General features: G+C 33.7%; 1 pseudogene; it reads right to left on the bottom strand.

Moving 5' to 3' along the window:
- Positions 1 to 5,277: 5,277 nt before the first annotated feature.
- Positions 5,278 to 19,527, bottom strand: part of LOC149541377 (metal tolerance protein 11 pseudogene) — a 125,989-nt pseudogene continuing 111,739 nt past the window's right edge.

Consider the following 19,527-nt stretch of genomic DNA (forward strand, 5'->3'; position numbering starts at 1 on the left):
TTAACTCATCCGTTAAATGTGTTGATCATGAACTTCTTGTGTTTGAACTGCCCTTGACATCAACAATAGTATTTATTCAAAATATGATAATAGCTTTATCAAATTTTAAGAATTTATGGTAATATTTAGATCAATAAGTTATAGCATAATACAAAGTAGATCAAATTGTGAATTTTTTGTGAATATTCTGCAAATTTGCTGAATTAGAGGGCTTCATTAATACCAAAGACCCTATCCCTAGTATTTCAAGTGTAGGCCCTAATATGACAAGACTAAGGACCCTAAGTGTATATTATATATATGCAATATATTTGGTCAATATATCTAGCTCAAATCTTCAAGCTAAACTCTTCATTCTACCATCTGCATTCAATCTTAGGATTCATGGCACTAAATTTTTTTTTAAGGTTACATTACCATTTTAATATAAATAATGAGATAGTATTTTATTAATATAGTTTTAAAAGATTAATATGGTTCTAGCTTTTTATGGATATAGAAGTTTTAGGCTTCATATATATATATATATATATATATGTGTGTGTGTGTGTGTGTGTGTGTGTGTGTGTGTGTGTGTATATATATATATGTGTATATATATATATATATATATATATATATATATGTGTGTATATATATATATATATATATGTGTGTGTATATATATATATATATGTGTATATATATATATATGTATATATATATATATATGTATATGTATATATATATATATATATATATATATATATGTATATGTATATATATATATATATGTATATGTATATATATAATCTATGTCTTGCATTGACATACCCAGATTGTACCCTACCTTCTGCTAGGATGTGGGAATTTACTTCCCTCTTTTCTAGCATGAAGAAGAAATATAAAGGTTTGGAATTTGAAGGTAGAAAAGGGCAAGTTTAAAGAGATAATGGATGGATGTCAAGGTTAGGAAAGCAACGGCAATTAAGGAAGAGGCTGCTCAAGTCTCTCTCTTTTTAACTGGAGGTAAATTTAGACTGCAACAACATTCCTCTGGCTGCTAGTCAATGTTAACATCTATGTTGGATGGGTACAGTGAAGATAAATCAATTTGTTTGGTCTTGTTTATAGGCTTATTAAAAAATTTCCAACCTAAAACAACTGACATTATTTCCAGTCTTGCTACTGTACAATCAGCAATCTATTAATCATTTATTATCTTTCAAATTGTATGTGTTGAAGTTTCCATTGTTTGAGACAAGTGGAAAAATTACAAGGAACTATGATAAAAATTGTAAATTCAAATCATTCTCTAAACAAAAATGAACAAACATCATCATCTTTGAAAACATGAAATTGAGCATTCAATAGTGCAAGCAAACTGTTTGAAAATATGCCTAAATACTATAACATTGAAAAGAGAAAGGGAGTGCAAAAGAAATTGGTGCATACATGATGCACATTACAGATTTCCATTTACTTTCATGAATTCAATTGAAACCCTTCGTGGGATGGAAATCTACTTCAAATCCAAACAACTTGAAAAGTTAAGAACCAAGCTCTCCAGGAAGCTAGCTAATATTGCATTCAATAAAGGTGCAGTGATGCACACATTATTCCATCCTTTGCCAAAGTCTATGACTATATTTCTCTTGCCACAAGACCATGCACAATTTCCAATGAACTATGATGAAGAAATTGACCACACAGTCAAATCCAGAAGCTATCTAGACAAGAATTTCACTTGACATAAGATACGTGCTAAGTTATTGCTCTGTGTAGACCTAGTAATGATACTCATAGCATTTCATTTATTCCTCTAGCTCAACATACACTTACCTTATGAGCACACAAATTCCTATTACCCCTTTATACTGAAAGATCCCCTCTAATCGGACAACTACAAGTTTTGATTTTTTTGTGTTTCTTTGAATTTTTTGATTTTTTTAAGGATTTCCAATATTTTGTTCTTTTGTATTTTTTTGGTTTTCCTAGTTGTTTGAAATGTATAAATGAAATAGAAAGAAATATGAAGTGAAAACGCAAGTATAGATGAAATGTACAGCAAAGCATCAATTCAATGAATTTTTATATACTCGAAAATGCCAACAAACATACCATTATAGGTCTACTGCAGATCTAAAATTTCTTGAGATATTCTATGGCACACAGTATAACACAGGGACTCACAACCCCTCCTAAACCTCAAAGAAGTTATCCCAGAGACATCCCTGCACCAGGTACTTGGAGTATCTAAGTAGCCCCACCTATGCCATCCCACAACCAAGCCACCATTGGGATAGGTACTTGAATTTCTATTTCAATTTTGATTTTTGAATGTTACTATTGGATATGTACTAATGTTACTACGTTGAGTATTCAATGGTTTTAGTCCTTGTTGCAATTTGTTAGATATATCAAGGATGAAAGATTACTCTTGTCACTAGATATCTATAGATTAAAAGAGGGTTTATATCAGCACAGATTGCCAGATATCATGCAAATGCAAGGAGGTTTAAGCAATTAAAAACTGTTGTAGAGTTGAATCAATACTAAGTCATCCAATAAGGTAAAGATGTTTGGAGTACACTAAAGTAGAGAACTTGGTTTGAAGCTAAATCTCTCACAAGTAGCTGGTATTGATGCCAATGTGGTTTCTTAGTTTTGTTGAGATTGATATAATTTTAATTTGTGATCCTTTTTTTCCTTTGTATTCACATCAAAAACAAGAAAGGCTTCACAAGATAGAGGAGAAAAGAATATATTTACAATTATATGATGCCATGGAAGCACTTGTTCACATCTGCAGAGATGGTTGTTGCACAATAGGACCCCATGACAAAGACCTAGATGATACTATGGGACCCTGCAATTTCCTAGCATGCAAAGGCCTTCTAAATTTCCAATTATCCTTTTTTATGAGGCCTTCATATTCCTAAAAGGTTATTGTGGCCATTGCTACTCAACCAATTTCTAAGCCACTGCTCAATAGTTGACTTCTAATTTTCTAACATTATGAGCAATTTTTTGAATGTTTAGAGCTATAGAGGCGAGTATCAAACCTCTTACCTTTGGTTAAAGCTAGAAAATTGTGTGCTTACATGGGATTCACCGAACACATGGTTCAATGTGATTTTTGCATCTTAAAATTTATTGAATAATGTCAAGATTTTCCTATTTTATTTGGAATATGCATTGGGTTAATATAATTACATCCTTCCATAATCATCCTATGTTCACAATTTCCTGGTCAATTGTCATGATAGACTTGAAGTTGAGTATCATCTCAAAGCCGTGTGTTTATTGTTTCAAAAAATGATGATTATATAATTTGTATAAATTTAAAGTTCCTTTTAATGAAAACAAGAATAAAATATTAGATTCATTTCTTTGGAGGCAGTTATGAAATGACTATCCTAGGTAGGCTGAGGTGTTTAGGATGTCATTCTAGTTCTTAAATTCAAATTTATTGTTGTTTTTTTAGTAGCACATCTATAATATGAGTGATTAGGTTTGGATGTCAATATTTATATAATGACTTTTTAAACAGGACTAAAGCTTGAAGTTGAATTATGTGTGATGCAGGTACCAATAATAATACATAATGAGAGTGAGCAGGCCAAGGCATGGAGTAGGATATTCAATGAAGATACTCAAAAACACTCTATTCCAGTCATAATAGCTTGGCAACTCAATGAGTGCATGTAAAAGCTTAATGCTAATATTTCTTGGATATTAATAGTTTCAAACTATGTATAATATAAGTTTATAATGATTAATCCATAAATGTTTACAGCAATGCAGCTATGGAGAATTGTAAGGCCTCAACAAATAGGAAACAATTGATAGATATGGAAAGGAGATAGTTCATGAATGGTGTCGCAATTATGACATTCCTCCCCCAAATGGTGAAAGCCTTGAAATGTGCATAGAACGTGTTGTTGCCTACTTTAAGGAACAGGTGTGGTACATTTTTATGAATCAAATATGCTACATTTATTTTGTTATAAATGTTCTTTTTGTAGTGGTGTGTAGATATATTATGATTGGGTTGTTTGCTAGGCTTTCAAATTCTGTATGACTGCTAGTCACAAAACAAGTAACTTGCACATATCCATCTTTTGGATCTAATATGTTCTGAGAGGTATCAAATCCTTATGAAAAATGATCTTTTCTTGTTTACATTTATTGTAATGACTAATTAAAATATGTCATACTACACATGTAGCTAATGTTATACAGAAATCTTTCATATACTTTTCATAGTGCTACTTTCTTAGGAAGACTTTGATTTATATGGTTGTTGTATGTAATGTCCCCTTTCTATAAATGCTTGAGTATTTTCTCTAAATCAAAGATTCCAAGTAGAACAAGAAGTAGAATAGAATGTGTAACATCATGTACTTGATCTTGAAACATTTTAGCAAATCTTTGACACATAATCCACAAATAGATCTTCCTTGTTTGCAATATTAAAGCATATATCATTCCAAATAGGATTAGGATGGTTAATTTAATCACATTGAATACTAAATTTTTTAATGGAGTTCAACTATAGGAGAGGTAGGATAAGGGGCATATTAGGGTGCCTTAATCAATCATCTACCCTAGGTCCAAGAGAAAATGCCATCACTCTTGGTTTCCTGTGGCCGTTGCCATCCATACAAGTGGGTGCACCTACTAAAAAATCCATATCCAATCATTCCTCTACCTAAGGCCCAAGAGTGGATACCATCCCTTGTGGCCTCATGTGGCCCTTTACCATCCATTTGAGTGGGTGTACCTAGTGAGGAATCCATAGCCATTCCCCTCTTCCATAACCACCTGTATCCTCCTTCCTATGATTAAAGTTCCTTAACGTAATGGCCAAAATGGTAAGGATATGAGAAAATTGCAATAGGATTTTATGCTCTTCCTTTCAGACTAAATAAGTTTTTCCCATTTGTTTGAAGAATCAGCTCTATTATGTTAAGGTTGGGAATACCTCTGTTATGGGTAGGTAGGCAAATAATAATTTTGTATTCATTCGATATCATTTCATAGTAAGAAAGCCTTAGGTGTTAATATTTTACTACTTTTCCCCATATAGGGCAAAGTTTTGAGAATTGCCTTAAATAAGTCTATGCCCTGGTCAACAATCATTTAGATCTTTTTTATGGCATGTGCTTCATACACAACATTGATAGTGGTTACATATAATGTTGCAAGAAATGTACTAGTTGACCATAATAGGTTCATAAAAAGGGTAGAAGATGTTAAGAAAGTTAGTTAAAGTATACAACCTATCATAGACATCTAGGAATTTCCATTCCCATGCTCAGGTCTATGAGAATATTCATAGTCTAGATGCACAAAATCTCATTCTATGTCAAGAAGAGATTCCATTTTTTCTTGAAGTGCTTCTCCAATGTCATGAGCATCCTGCAAGTGCATATCACTAGGTAGCACAATGTCAACTTGAACAAAGAAATGAGACACAAATGTGTAAGCTCTAACGGTATCAATATGGTGTATGTCTTTGTGATGATTCCAACAGAGATATGTCAATTTCTACAAATAATCAGGTGACGATGTTTTCCCCACCAAAGAATTCATATTCTCCAAAATTGTGCTTGACCATGTCCTAATTGTACAAAGTGCTAACTACACAAAAGACCCACTATCAGCTTTAGTATTTCAAATTATACACATTAATATAAACTTGAAGCATACTTGGAAACTACTCAGAGGAAGCTTGGTAATCTACATTTTGGCTTTAGTGATCACAAGATTATACATCCTTCTTGCTACCACTACCACACAAATAATTTGATAGACACCAATGATCAAGTTTAAATAAAAAAGAATACATCCTCTTCGTTATTGTGCATGCTTGCAGCTATTATTACTCACTAGCATTCTAAATTCTTCGAAGATATAATAAGTTTATAAAAAGGATAGAAGATGCTAGGAAAGTTAAAAGATTCAAAAAGGTCTTTAAAAACATAGTTTAATAGTTTTAAAAAAATTTGAGTTTTGAATAGTAATGGCTATGAGGTAATTTTGGAGGGAAACTCCATAATTTGAATTCAATTAAGAGTTAGCGAATGAAACTTGGGGTTAGTTGTCAACCCCCAAGTCTTTAAATGTTTGTTTGAATGGACTGGAAGAACATATTGTATAGACTGTCTCAAAATTTTGAATGAAAAGCTTGGATTTTAATTGCAATTTGAAGGTTCTTTGGAGTTTCTGAGTTCTTTTTGATATTCTAATGCATTGAGGCATCTCCTAAGATCTATAAGGAAGTTTATGACCAAGTTTTGATTTCATTTTTGAAGAATTATTTATCTAACTTGCTGACTATTGGCTGTAGCAGTCCTTCTTCTAAGCTTTTTGACAGTCTTTTGATTTAATCATGGTAATTCCATGAAATGAGTCTCTATTTCTTCATGGGATGGCATTCTTCTAACTTGTACAAATGTTTCTAACTCTATAATTAATATCTAACTTGATGAATTGGTGGCCACCAAACACAAAAAGGGTGAAAATAAGGGTTATTTGGGGGTGGGGGCGGGACAGTCATATGGAGAGAGATTTTCCTTAAGGAGGGTAGGGTTTGAGATTTGATTCATGTTTATGGTGATAAAAAATTGATTTCTATACTTTGAATTAGTCCAAGAAGTATTAGCACGTGTGAGATTCAACAAGCCCTAGGAACAAGGGTTTTGAGAAGGTGAATTGGGGCTTTTGGGGTTAGGGAACCCATAGACTGAAATTGAGAGTGAATTTATCTAATTGAAGTCATTTTGAGAGCCTACACAAAGTTTGGAGTCAAGACATTAAGTATTCCTATTGGTTGCTTTGTCATTGCATCACTCTTACATTGTTGAAAACAGGGGAAACATGAAAAGTTCATTGATATTTTCCAAAGGAAGTGTATCTTAGTTTTACATATGTTTTTTATAAGGATAAAGGGTATCTAAAACATCCATTTATTCAAGGAGTCTTTTGGGAAAAACAAAATTTATTCACCTATTTGTCTTGCTGTTGTCACAGAATTGAAAAGTTGCATTGACAATATTTGGGTGCATTGTGCATTTTTTCTTAAAAGGTGTTGAAACTCAAAGGTGATGCTTGGTACATGTTAGATAGACAAAAAAAAAAAACTATTGAAGCTTTAAAACCTCCTTGAATTGACCATTTGCAGGATTTGACCATCAAGACCTAGAAGGTTCACTAGGAACACTTCTACAATCTTGCTCATTTGGGTTGTTTCTTTGTTCACCACCCTATCCTCTGCATCATGATTAGTGCAGAGTCTATTGGAGTATATGTAGGAGGGTTCCATGACCTCAACTTTCGCTAGGCACCAGATTTAGTAGCTCACATCTGCTTTACATCAGGTGTTCTACACTCTTTCAGAGATGCTTTCCTCCATGTGCTTAGAATGTTAATGCTCTATAATTTTTATTTTGTAGGTACAATAGCCAACCCAAAGGGAGTGGCAATCAGCCATTATGCACTCATTATTTAGTCAAAAGCAAAGATTCCCATTATAGGTACAATCATAATGAAGTCCCAACTCAGATCCTCTAAGTCCCATAGAATGCTAAGAAGTAATAGATTTGGAGCCATAGGCACAAGAAGACTCGTGTATAGGGAGGAGGACTCTACCATTTTACCCACTTTCTTGTGGTAACAATATTTACACATAATATCTCCATATCAGAGCACATACAAGGCACATAATAGCATCCACACCAACACATCACATCAAGGCACTTTGACAAATTAAAAAAATGAATCAGAACAGTCAAGGAGAGTTTACTAGTTATTAAATGAGAAAATAGTTAATTATTTGAAAATACTTATTCATACAATCTGAACATCAAGTTTTAGTATCTGTCAATTCAATATTCACATAAGTTATTTCGAGTGTAATTAATACTCAAAATGGTTGGTTTTTTATGACTACATGAAGGAAACTTAACATGAACTTTAGTCTCCCGAGTTTACAGCAATTCTTTTGCAACCTATGATTGTTAGAATTCTTAAATCAACCATCTGGAGCTCTGAGATAAGTGTAATGATTCCAACTTGTCATTTCATTTTTTTTCATCTTCCATGCAATCTACAATTACTAAGTGGACCCAAGGCAAATAATAGATAACATACACCAGTGCATTAGGAGAAAGTTTAAAAGCCAAGTGTATTAAAATGAAGTCTATCTCAGAAGAAGCATAATAGGTAAAAGAGAAACAAGATAAGATTCAAAATCATAGAAGAAAAATCTAAGAACTGGTATAGGTATACAACGGTAGAAAATCTTATTAAGTTAATAGGTAGATGAGAATTCTAAAGAACATTCACGTATTAAGCTAGGATCAAAATCATTTTTTGAGTATTTTTCTTTTTCATATAGTAGACATTGAATCTCCTACTATTAAGGGTAGAGGAGAGCAAGAGAAAAGGGCTAGGGGCTTTGGTTGAATTGGGCTTAGATAGTTGTGAAACTCTCTACAATAGTAGTTCTAGTTTAGAAATGAAACCTTTTAATGAAATTTGTAGATAAAACACTAAAGTTTTGACAATTTGTGTTCATTTTGTCTCTAAAATTATTATATGTTTCCCATTATAAATCTGTGTAAGTAAATAGGGACAAGTATACTAATTAACATGGAAGAAATGAATTAAGACTTTCCATATCTTAATATTTATCTCTTTTATAATCAAAGACCTCTCCGGGGGCCTAAAAAACCCCATTTCATAGACATAAATTGGGAAAATACTTAGCATGAGTTGGAATTTTCCGTAGGATCAAAACTAGAGATATTGCAAATGATAAAAGCATTTATTTTAATAGGTTTTCCATTTTCAAATAATGCTCTCAAAATAAGTCCTAATTTTGAGTCTGTGCTAGCTGCCCCATATTCAGGAGTTGTCCCTGAATCAAGATTAATAACTAGCATTGGCCTAACTCCTGACATTTGATTTTGTACTTTAGAGACTAGATATGGAGTCTCATGAACAACATCTGAAGTAGCCTTTGACCTGTTATTCGCTCTTGGATATGGTGTCTCATCAATAAAATCAATAGTAGCTTTCATTGCCTTCTTTTCAACCCCCACTCCTCTCCCATCTTTGCATTTTCTCAACTTTGAAGATCTCATTGGAGTCTCATATATCACATCATCTTTATGAACTTTTATATGTTTCTCCTTTAGTTGATTTACTTGGTTTTTAGATTGCTTCTTGATCATATGGCTAGCATGTTTTGATGCCCACACACATTGCAAATCTCGAGCTCTACTTGTGAAATGTGCAAATCTACATGCACGCTCCCTATTTTCTTTAGCTTTCTTAAGTCTACATTTATAATCATTTCCCTTATTCTTTCTTGAAACCCTTTTAGCTTGTGACACTTTTAGAGAATGTTGATCATCATACAAGGTAGACATCTGATGATATAACTATCCTATCTAGCTTGCATTTCTCCCTTTCCCACCATTAGTAGCCTTGACATCATTTTGAGAAGAAGCCCCTACATCAGACTCATTTTTCTACATATCAGCATCTTTATCCTCATTGGACATAGAATTGAAGATATCCCCTAAATCATCATATACATAAAATTCCATATCCTCATTTAGGTTTTCCCCACCAAATATTCCTCCTAGTAGATTAAATTGGATGTTTTCCAGAAGTTTGCAGATTTCTTTTATTAATTAATTCTTTGTTTCCTCTTCAATGCTCCCAGCAATCTCTGAGGCAAGTATTTCCATGCGAAATAATACTTGTAATTCATGTCTATTCTTGAGTGAAGAATTTAAATAATTTTTTTAATGAGATTTCAAAGAAATGTCTATGTAAAAGTCTAAATAACAAACAAAAAATAAAAGGATACTCTCTAACCTTGTCCTCAGAAGTGTATAGAGAAGCAAAATTAGAATTGCCAAGGTGGGTAGATAATGGAAGGGGGAAATCTTTGTACTTGACTTCCAATTCCTTAGGTTTTTCCAAAATCCACTTCATCACTTCATGGCAAGTGAATCTCTTAGTTGAATTTCTTCCTTTCGCAACATTTGTAGATGAGCAATGCTCAGCTTCCAGCTGGACCTCTACATGTTGGAATGACAACATCTGTAAGGCATTGCACTAGACCTCTCAAATCAATGTCTTTGTTAAAAAGGCCATGCTGCATTTTTTCATCTAGTGATTCAGTGAATGCTTTTTCATTATCTAACTCAACAACTTCTGAATCACAATCTCCAACCTCAGTAGATGAAGAAGCATTTGAAATAGATGGTAAAATAGTGGATATAGGGCAAAATTGTTCATAGTTTACCAGAAGTTGTTGTGCTTTCTTGAAAACCAAATTTGTAGTTGCATTATTTTTCTCCATAGGAAAGGAATTCAAAACTATGTGATTGAATAAATTGTCAAAGGCCTGGCATGTATCTCCTTAATTAGCGGGGAGTTCCCATTTCAAATTAATGAAAAAATTTGTATTTATTTTGAAAATGAAGGATTCTTTGCTTAGCTTCCTCCATTTACTGAGGATAAAATGAGGGTGGTAGGGGGGTCCAAGGATGGATAGGATGGCTAGTTGGCCAAATTTATTCCTAGTCCTGGGCTACGATTATCATTTCCTCCAAGCTCTATGGGCTAGAAACGGGTGGGTTAACCTATCTATCTCTAGCAACTTCTTTGATATTTTCTTAATCCAGCGACTCAAAAATCTTAAATTTTTTTATTGTCTGCAACTATCCTTAAAATACATATCCTCCAATTTTTTGGCCAAAATTACATCAGAGGTTGTTTTACTTGAACCCCTAGGAATTGCAGAATACAAGGATTCCCAAGTATTACGTTGAAGGTCAAGACCCATCTTTGAGGACTTATGTTCCCTACTATTTTTGTTATTAACTGGCTCTGGGGGAACATACTCGTTTGGCATATCAAAACACAAACTAGTTGATGCTTGTTCCCACTCATAGGGAAAGGATTTATTAGAAACCAAATTAACTTCCATCTCACTTCTTTCACAATCATTAGATGAGTTATCATTAACTTTTCCTTTGAGGTTAGGTTTTGTTGGTTCAGTTTCAAGGGTTTTAATGCAAACTAGTTTACAACAATCTCCTCCAAAGCTAGTGTCTTTTGGTGGTAAAAATTTACTTCCCAAAACATGAAGAAGAGTCATGTGCATAGTCAAAGGCTCAAGAACAACATCAAAAGATTGCTTATTTTTGTCAGAAATGTTAACCAATGCCATGAAGTTCTTGCATGCAAGAAACACCAAAAGCAGCTGCCATCAGTGTTACCATCTATAAAGACAAAAGTCAGTATCCCTATATGTACATATAAAGAGAGGTTAGATATGGTAATCCTAAAGGAGCCAACTGGTATTATCTATAGTCATGTGTTCTAAATACATTGTATACATACATTTGCCTTGCAGTAGTCATTACTATCATCTTTGAGGAAATGAAACCCCAATATTGTTCTAAACAAATAAGATCTCCAGAATTGAGTAATGCAAATGGTCACATCTACTTGGACTCTTTAAAACAACTACTAATTAGTGGAAAGTGGAAACATATTCTATGTTTGATGTGCGTTATACGAGTTAGCTAGGAGCACATATATAGACATTATTTGGCTTTATTAACTATGTAGGCATTATTGTAGAAAATCAAAATGTGAAGTATCCTATGTTACAGTGTAAAGTAAAAGGTTAGAGAAGTGCTTACCACTATTGCTCCAGTTGGATCAATCCACCAGTAAAATTTACTTCCAAGAACTATAGTGGTGAGACCAATTCAATTGGTGATGGCATCAAAGAAATGATCTCGGGCATATGCCTTTACTATCTCATTTGTAAAAGTCCAGTAATAGATTACAAGGACCAACTTCACAACAGTAACTAAAACCATAATTCCAACAACCCAAAACCACCTATCTCCTTCAAACAATACACCTCAGTTTTGCATAATTTAGGAATGAAGTTGTTGTAAGAGTATTACTTATATGTAATATGAAAAAGTAGCTCATTTAAAAGACAATACACTAATGATGGAACAGATGGAAAAGAATAGAACAAAAGCAGAATATTTGGTGCAGAACAAAAGCATACTCCATATCACATTTAAGCTCAATATTTTACAGCTCCAAAATAATGATCAAAATAAACAAGTATAAAACTCAACTTTTAGGACAAGGAAGTATGCCTTCATTTTGTTCACTTTTGCATCATTGGCAAACCATGTAAATCAGGCCAAGTAAAACTCAACATCAAGGATTTCTATGAGTATTTTCATTTGTATCCACTTACAAAATTTTGGCAAAAATAGAAAGCCAGAGCTCAAGCCACTTATACCATGTAATTCCTTCAAAAATTCTCATTCTTTGAGCAATTAATATAGAAAATGACAAAAAGAATATGAACATTCACACATCAATGAGTAACCATAGCAATAGAAAACACAAACTACAATGAACAATCTAAAACAATTTCTTACACTAATCAAGAATAGAATTCATCTTCAGTTATTGGTGCACAAGCACCTATCAAGAAAATGAAGAACACCTTGGTACCAGATGAAGACAATGGATCAAGGACCTCTTTGAAGATCAATTGGAACATTCTAAGACCAATAATGGCATATTGTAACGAACAAAGTGCATTGAAGGTCAAAGGTCCTAATAAAGCCCTACGGGCAACATGATGTAAAAATGGCATATGAGCCATGAAGGGTAGAATAGGAAGTAGTTTCATGTTTGTTTTTTTGCATTCAATAAGTTCATTGGATCATTCTTAAATTAGTTTCATAGGTTAGAATGCTGAAATATGCATAGAAAGCAAAGTTTGAAATTTGAATTTAGTTTTGGAGGGAAAATAGTAACTTGCTATTTGTTTGATTAAATAAGAATTTCCAACCAACTTGGTTAGTTGGGCAGGTATTCTAAGGTTTATTTAAGATGTCTCAGCCATATGGAAGGGGGGAGACAGTGTTTGTATGGAAAACACACAGAATTTGTACGGACAACCTTGTGAATAAATGAAAATTTGAAGTTTTCTTGCAATTTAGAGGTTCTTTGAATATAGAAATCTGTTATTTACTTTGGCAAGGTGTTATTAAGAGGTTTTTCATCCATCTTGAGATGTTTCTTATCAAATTACAGTTATTATTGCTGTTGTCACACTGAAACTGTGAGTTTTGCTTTGATTTTTCAATAGGAAATGAGGGTACCATCCTATTTTTTGTACATCTAACCCATGGTATGGACCCTAAATGCCCTAACATGTCTAACTAATCATGAAAATGCAAGAAAAGTGAATATTTTCAGGTTACTGTGAAAGAAATGCAAAGTTGAGTGCTGGAAGGATTAATTTGGGTACCCAAATGAGTGCTAGGTGTTATGCAGCCGTACATCTGGCTTAACAAGGTATATTTTTTATTTTATAATGTTTGAAGACAAGGTAAATTCATGGTGAATGCTGAAGGAGAAGTTCTGGAATTGAGTTTTGGGGTTTGAACAAGCAGGCCCTAGTTTTTAAGCCATTTTAAGGAGGGTTTTGAGGATTGGGTGTTTAGGAGTGTGACCAAGACCTATAATCTTTAAATTCCTTTGATTTAGATCATTAATAGATACTATTCAAAAGGATTAAGTCGGATTGCAAGTTTGAAGGGTACTTGCTTTGTAAAAGTGGCCTAATTAGGCTTAATTCTGAGACAAACAACCTTGTTCCGTACAATCATTCCAAAGGAGTGATATCTGATTTTTTGATATGTTATAAAAATTTGAAAAGGGTATTTGGAAAGCCTATTTATTTTCTTGTTGTTTTGGAAAGTTTCAGAGAAAAATCAAGAAAATAGGGTTTGCTGATCCAAAGAAGAGAATAGCATAGTAAAGGGCAAAACTGGTCTTTTTGTATTTACTGAAGATTTATGGGTTTGGAAACCTTAGAAAAATGTTGATTGAAGTTTTTTAAGGTGTGTAGAGGTGGAGGAAACACTTGGTGAAGGTAAATCCAAGTTTGAAGTCTTTGGTGGCATTGTGTGCATTTGGGAACACCATTGAAACATAGGGGTTTGGGTCCATATTGTGCTTGAATTTGCAAGTTTGTCGGTAGATCCTTCATCCTCTACATCAGTTATATTGATATCTGCTATGAAATTACTCAAAGATCTTAATGAGTCTCATCCTAATCTTATTCATAAATTAAAATGAAAGCCCCATTACTAAGGATGCAGGGTAGCATATAAATGCAATTTGAAACAATAAAACATCAAGTTGCACAAATCATATCTTGACCTCTGGAAGTTTTGATGATAATTGCACTAGCTATGTTTAGTTCTTTTTCATGGTATAAATATGAGGTAGATTATTGTAGCACTATTGGCTCTTGATGGCGATCACACCACCTAATGTTACACACATTTTTTCCATTTACAGCCTATGGAGATATATGTTGAATTTATTTGAGTTTAATAATGTCTAATAAAATAGTAACAATTCTCTCTTTTGTTGTGTTTGGTATTTATGTCTTGAGATTCTTCTAGCACTACATCAAACTGAGTGAGCTGGAGAACAACCAAAAGTTGAATGATCTGCTTGATGCACTAGACTTCAATCAAGTTGTGATATTTGTCAAGAGTGTTAACAGAGCTGCAGAGCTGAACAAGCTTCTTGTGGAGTGCAACCTTCCATCAATCTAGATTCATTCTGGAATGCCACAATAAGAAAGGTATGTTTGATGTTGTTTTTCTTTTTGAATCTACCATGGTACTTAATGTAACAATTCCCTTTTCTCGGCTATTTTGCCTCTCGATGTTGCGAAAACCCATATTCAAATAGCTCCAAATATTAATGCTAGCATAAATCCTATACACACAATCAGGATGGTAGGACATAAAATTTCATTTTTACATGGACTCCACTCTAGAAAAAATGTTTTTAAATTAATTTTTAATAAATATTTTTATTAGGCTTTTACAAGGCTATTGGATTCTTATGACAACAATTAGGATACCTGTTAGGATTGACGGTTGGATTATTGAATTGGGTTAAAAGATTAAAATTTAAATATTCAAATACCATGGGACTTAGCTTATGCCTTTTTGTCTAGGATCTATTCTACTAAGTAGTCTTAGATAACCAATAGATGAATTTAAAAGTAAGAAGTGCTCATATTAATGAACATGAAACCATTTCCCAATTCTATGTTTGACAATTTTATAGAGAACTTAGTTTTAGAGGATTATATGCTGGCTTGGGGCCTACATTGGTGAGAGCTTTCCCTGCTAATGCTACAACTATCGTCACTTGGGAACTTACAGCAAATTTACTAGGGGTGAAACAGTAGTAAGAGCATTACCTTCAGAGATGAACGGGTTTATACCTATGTGAATTTGTAGAAGGTGGTCTTTTCTTTTTTTAGTAGATTGTCCTTTATCCATAAGAAAATGATATACCTAGATAAGTAGGCATATTGATGTACCTAGGAACTGGCATTATGTCATGGGACTCAGCTAGCAATATATTTGTACCAAGTATAGTGCACTGTAATGGTATTGTTCATACAATGTTGATATTTACTCAAGAGGACTATTTTTATTTAGTTTTATTTTCCAAGTTTCCTTTTTAGTTTGATTTTGTGCTAGTGATGCTTTAGACTCAAATGCCTACAAATGCTTCATGCAGTGTCCAGTCTCAAGCCCTAATCACTAGGCAAGCTCCTAGCTCTTATTACAGTTTTCTTACTGCAATGTCACATCTAGTTTGCATGTGATTCTACTGACCTAAAGGATCCTTAACCATAAACAACAGTAGTCTCCTCTGCCCAAGATAATACAACTTTGTTTGGATTTAAACAAGAAAATCACAACAGCATTATTAGTGAGGATTTGTGTTGTCTCATAAACTTCTTATCTAAGAGAGCCTTCCTGAGGGTTGTGAGCTTGTCTATTTCTCCTTTACATCAAAAGGTTCAATGTGAGCATGTTGCTAAGAGCCTACCCAAGGTTACAAATGCAAAGTGAACTAGTTTTTTATTACCTTTTTTATTAGAGTAGATTTACTTGTGGGGTGTAGAGAACATGGAGAGCTTGCCTTAGATGACATTTCATGGAGGCAGTCAATAAAACAGTTCAAATGCCTTACCTATGATTCCACATTTTGCATGCATGTCTACTAGGGCAGTTGCAACTTAAACAAATATATTCTCGTAATATATCTATTTTTTGCATATCCAACAACCATGGCTTTTGATGACCACATTATGTTCAGGCATCCTGTCAAACAGTTCACATGACTTATCTATGCTTCCATTTTGCAAGCATGTCTCCCAAGGTAAATGCTACTACTTCATCTACATAGTCTAAGAAAATCATTTATGCTTTGATGGATGCCTATAGCTTATCCCAAAGCTCTCATTCAATAGTTATGAGATGATCAATCAAGAGAAAATAGTTGAGAGCTTAGAGTGACGCAATTTTTAGATGATCATATGAAATGAAATGGGCGTGTGAGTAGAAATAAACTAGAAAGACATTGTGTATAGATGAAGGCATTAAGGGCTGCAAAACCAAAGCTGCAATTTTAACAGAACTATGAGGAGGTACAAATTCATGATTTTCAGCAAGTTTGGTGATGATAACAATACATGCAAGCAAAAGGCACAAAATGAAGTTTGCAATTGCCTACAATAATTTAGGGTCTGTCCTATGAGCCATAGTTTCTATCATCAAAGAAGTTGCTCCTAGCATTATTGAATTTAGCATTAGGCCAAATGATCCTAATCTAACTCCTTCATCATATAAAATTGGAAGAGGTTCAGGACCAAAAGGCTTTCCCTTACAAACTTCTTGACCCATCCATTCTATGTCAAAGAGTAAGAAGGGGAACCATGCAAGCCATGTCAGTGCAGTTACAATAAGTAAATACAACATTGGAGAAGGGAGATCTTTGAAAGCACTAAATAGCTCCTATATGAATGTCTCCTAGGTTGCTTCATCAGCCTCTTGCTCCCTATCATCTTCATCATTTTCATCAACTAGATTATGAATTTTACCTCCCACTACCTTTGCCCTCGCTGTTGCTTTTGCTTGAGCCTTTGAACATCTTTTTTCAGGGGTGGCTGTTACATTGAGAATGGTAGCAGCCACTAAGAGGATTATTGCTATAAAAAATGTAGACTTTAGATTAGCAAAGTTGACACCACAAGCCTCTGTTCTTGTGAACAGAAGAATTTTATACCATTTATTGTAAGAACCACTCACAAATCCTAACACATTCTCTACTACCATAAATAGTGAGAAAAAGGCATTGGCACTCCTAGTTCGTCTCTAGTTTTTTCCTGCCAGAGGAAAAGCATTTAGAAATACATATGGGTGGAGCTTCAAGAGGTGCTAGAATTTAGTAAAATATTTTATTCATCAAATTAAAGTCCTTCATTTAGCAAGAGAATACAATCTAGAGTTCATTTATGGTTCCCTAGTTTTAATTTCTTGTGGCTATTTGTGAAGAGAAAAATTTTCTCATGGAAACACTATATTGAGTCCTTGAATGATAGGGAGATTCAGAATTCTTCACTCAAAATTTGCACTACTTAGCCCATGAAAATGAACAACTTTTTCCTTGGCGTGAAATTCCCTATGGACAATGTCCCTCTCCAAAGAATGCAAAGAAATCAGACCTTTCTAGGATACAGTTAATGAAATATAAACCAAGTATGGATGTTCTTTTTGGCAAGTCTCTCCATTGAGAAAAGAAATTGCATTTGCAGTAGAGGAGTCTTTAATGGGTACACGCTAGAATATAAAAAATCCAAACCTATCTAGCACTGCCTTTGATGAAATATGCACTCCTAACAGGAAATGCTCGACATAAGATAATGGGATAGCCTTTGATGAGCATAATTATTCAAATTACAACCATCAAGAGCTAAATTTTAAAACCATTAATGAAATCTAATGATAAACCATAGGAAATTATTGGCTTCAACCAAAGCCTCTTTAAATATGGTATGGAAACAATTTCAAAGACCTATGATGAGCTATGGTAATGAAATATTTTGCTTGATGAAATTTTTGAAAGCAAAAACAATTGGTACATCCCTTTGTAAATGGTAAATAAAAAATATCCCATTGCTAAAACTTTCTCCGAAGGGAATAAATATAGTTGATTGTGAATTAATACAGTAGTAGTTTCATGAATCTAAACATTAGTCTCCGTAGATTAAAAATTAATCACCTCACCATCCTATAATGGTTGATCTTAATAGAGACATTCTGTAAACATATACTTCCTTCAAGGTCTGTTTTCTGCATGGCTAAGCTAAGGAGGTTTTCCCAAACAATCCTTCATGGAAATGTCTTGAACATTGGGCATTGAAGATTGAAAACCTCGAGAGGTGGGAAATGTCAAAGTTTTGCATTAATAAAAAAGGTTTCTTTCTCTAAACATTTGAGTTGTTTTATACATGGTACTTTTTGTTGGAAATTTTTTATAAATGGTCATGTTCAAGCGGGATTGGAGCTAACACCAACATAGGACAAATGTCTACAAGTTGACCGTTACCTTGAACAATACTACAAGATGACATTGAAAAAAAGAGAGGGCAAAAAGAAATGTAGCTCAAAAAGGCTGTAAGTAAGGCCTTAACCATCATCTTAAACATAAACTTTCTAGATACCATTGCAACAAATAGCAAAACAATATAAGCATGACATACCTAATAAATCTGCGAGGATTTCCCTGCAAGGCCCTTGAAGCATATTGTTGGCAAGATCAAGGAGTCAAAACCCCAAAACAAAAATAGTAATAGCTCTTGGCCTATATGAGATTGAATCACCAAACATACATCCCAAATCTGCTGAAAATCCAATGAGCATAATTGCCATTACCACAATGCATGCTCCCATAACTATAAATGGCCTCCTTCTTCCCCAGGAGCACTCGCATCTATCACTATAATACCCCACTATTGGTTGCACAAACATGCCAGAAATAGGGTGACAGCCATATATAACTAGCCCATGTATGAGGAATACCTAAAACCTACACATATAGCATTAGTAAGGAGAGATGCAAAGCCCTTCCAAATTGCATCCTTGCTGCCACTTATGCAACCTTGCTAGAGTTCTCAAAGGAACTCCATTCTTCACTTTTCTTCCCACACAAAAATTTCTATTCATGATTAAAACAATCCCACCAACTCCAAAAAATTGGTATCCATATGACAAATAACAACAATTTTTCAATGAAACTCACAGTCAATTACTATGGCAATAAAAGAGGTTTCAAATGATGGATATGTCAATAACATTAACTATTACATGAACCTAATGATTCCAGATTATATATATATGATGTCTTGTGATTCACGTGTGAGCAGGTCACTATAGTCTTTGTGATGTATATTGGAGCTACTTACTATGTATGCGATGTATGGAAAGCTAATTAACTTGTGTACCTGTGATGTGTATGAGAAAGTTTTTGTATATGAGATAGGTGCTCATTATAATCATGATGTGTGTGATTTGTGATATGATCCTTATG

This window comes from Cupressus sempervirens, chromosome 8 (assembly GCF_028749045.1).
Source record: "Cupressus sempervirens isolate cs-2001-9-10 chromosome 8, ASM2874904v1, whole genome shotgun sequence".
NCBI lineage: Eukaryota > Viridiplantae > Streptophyta > Pinopsida > Cupressales > Cupressaceae > Cupressus > Cupressus sempervirens.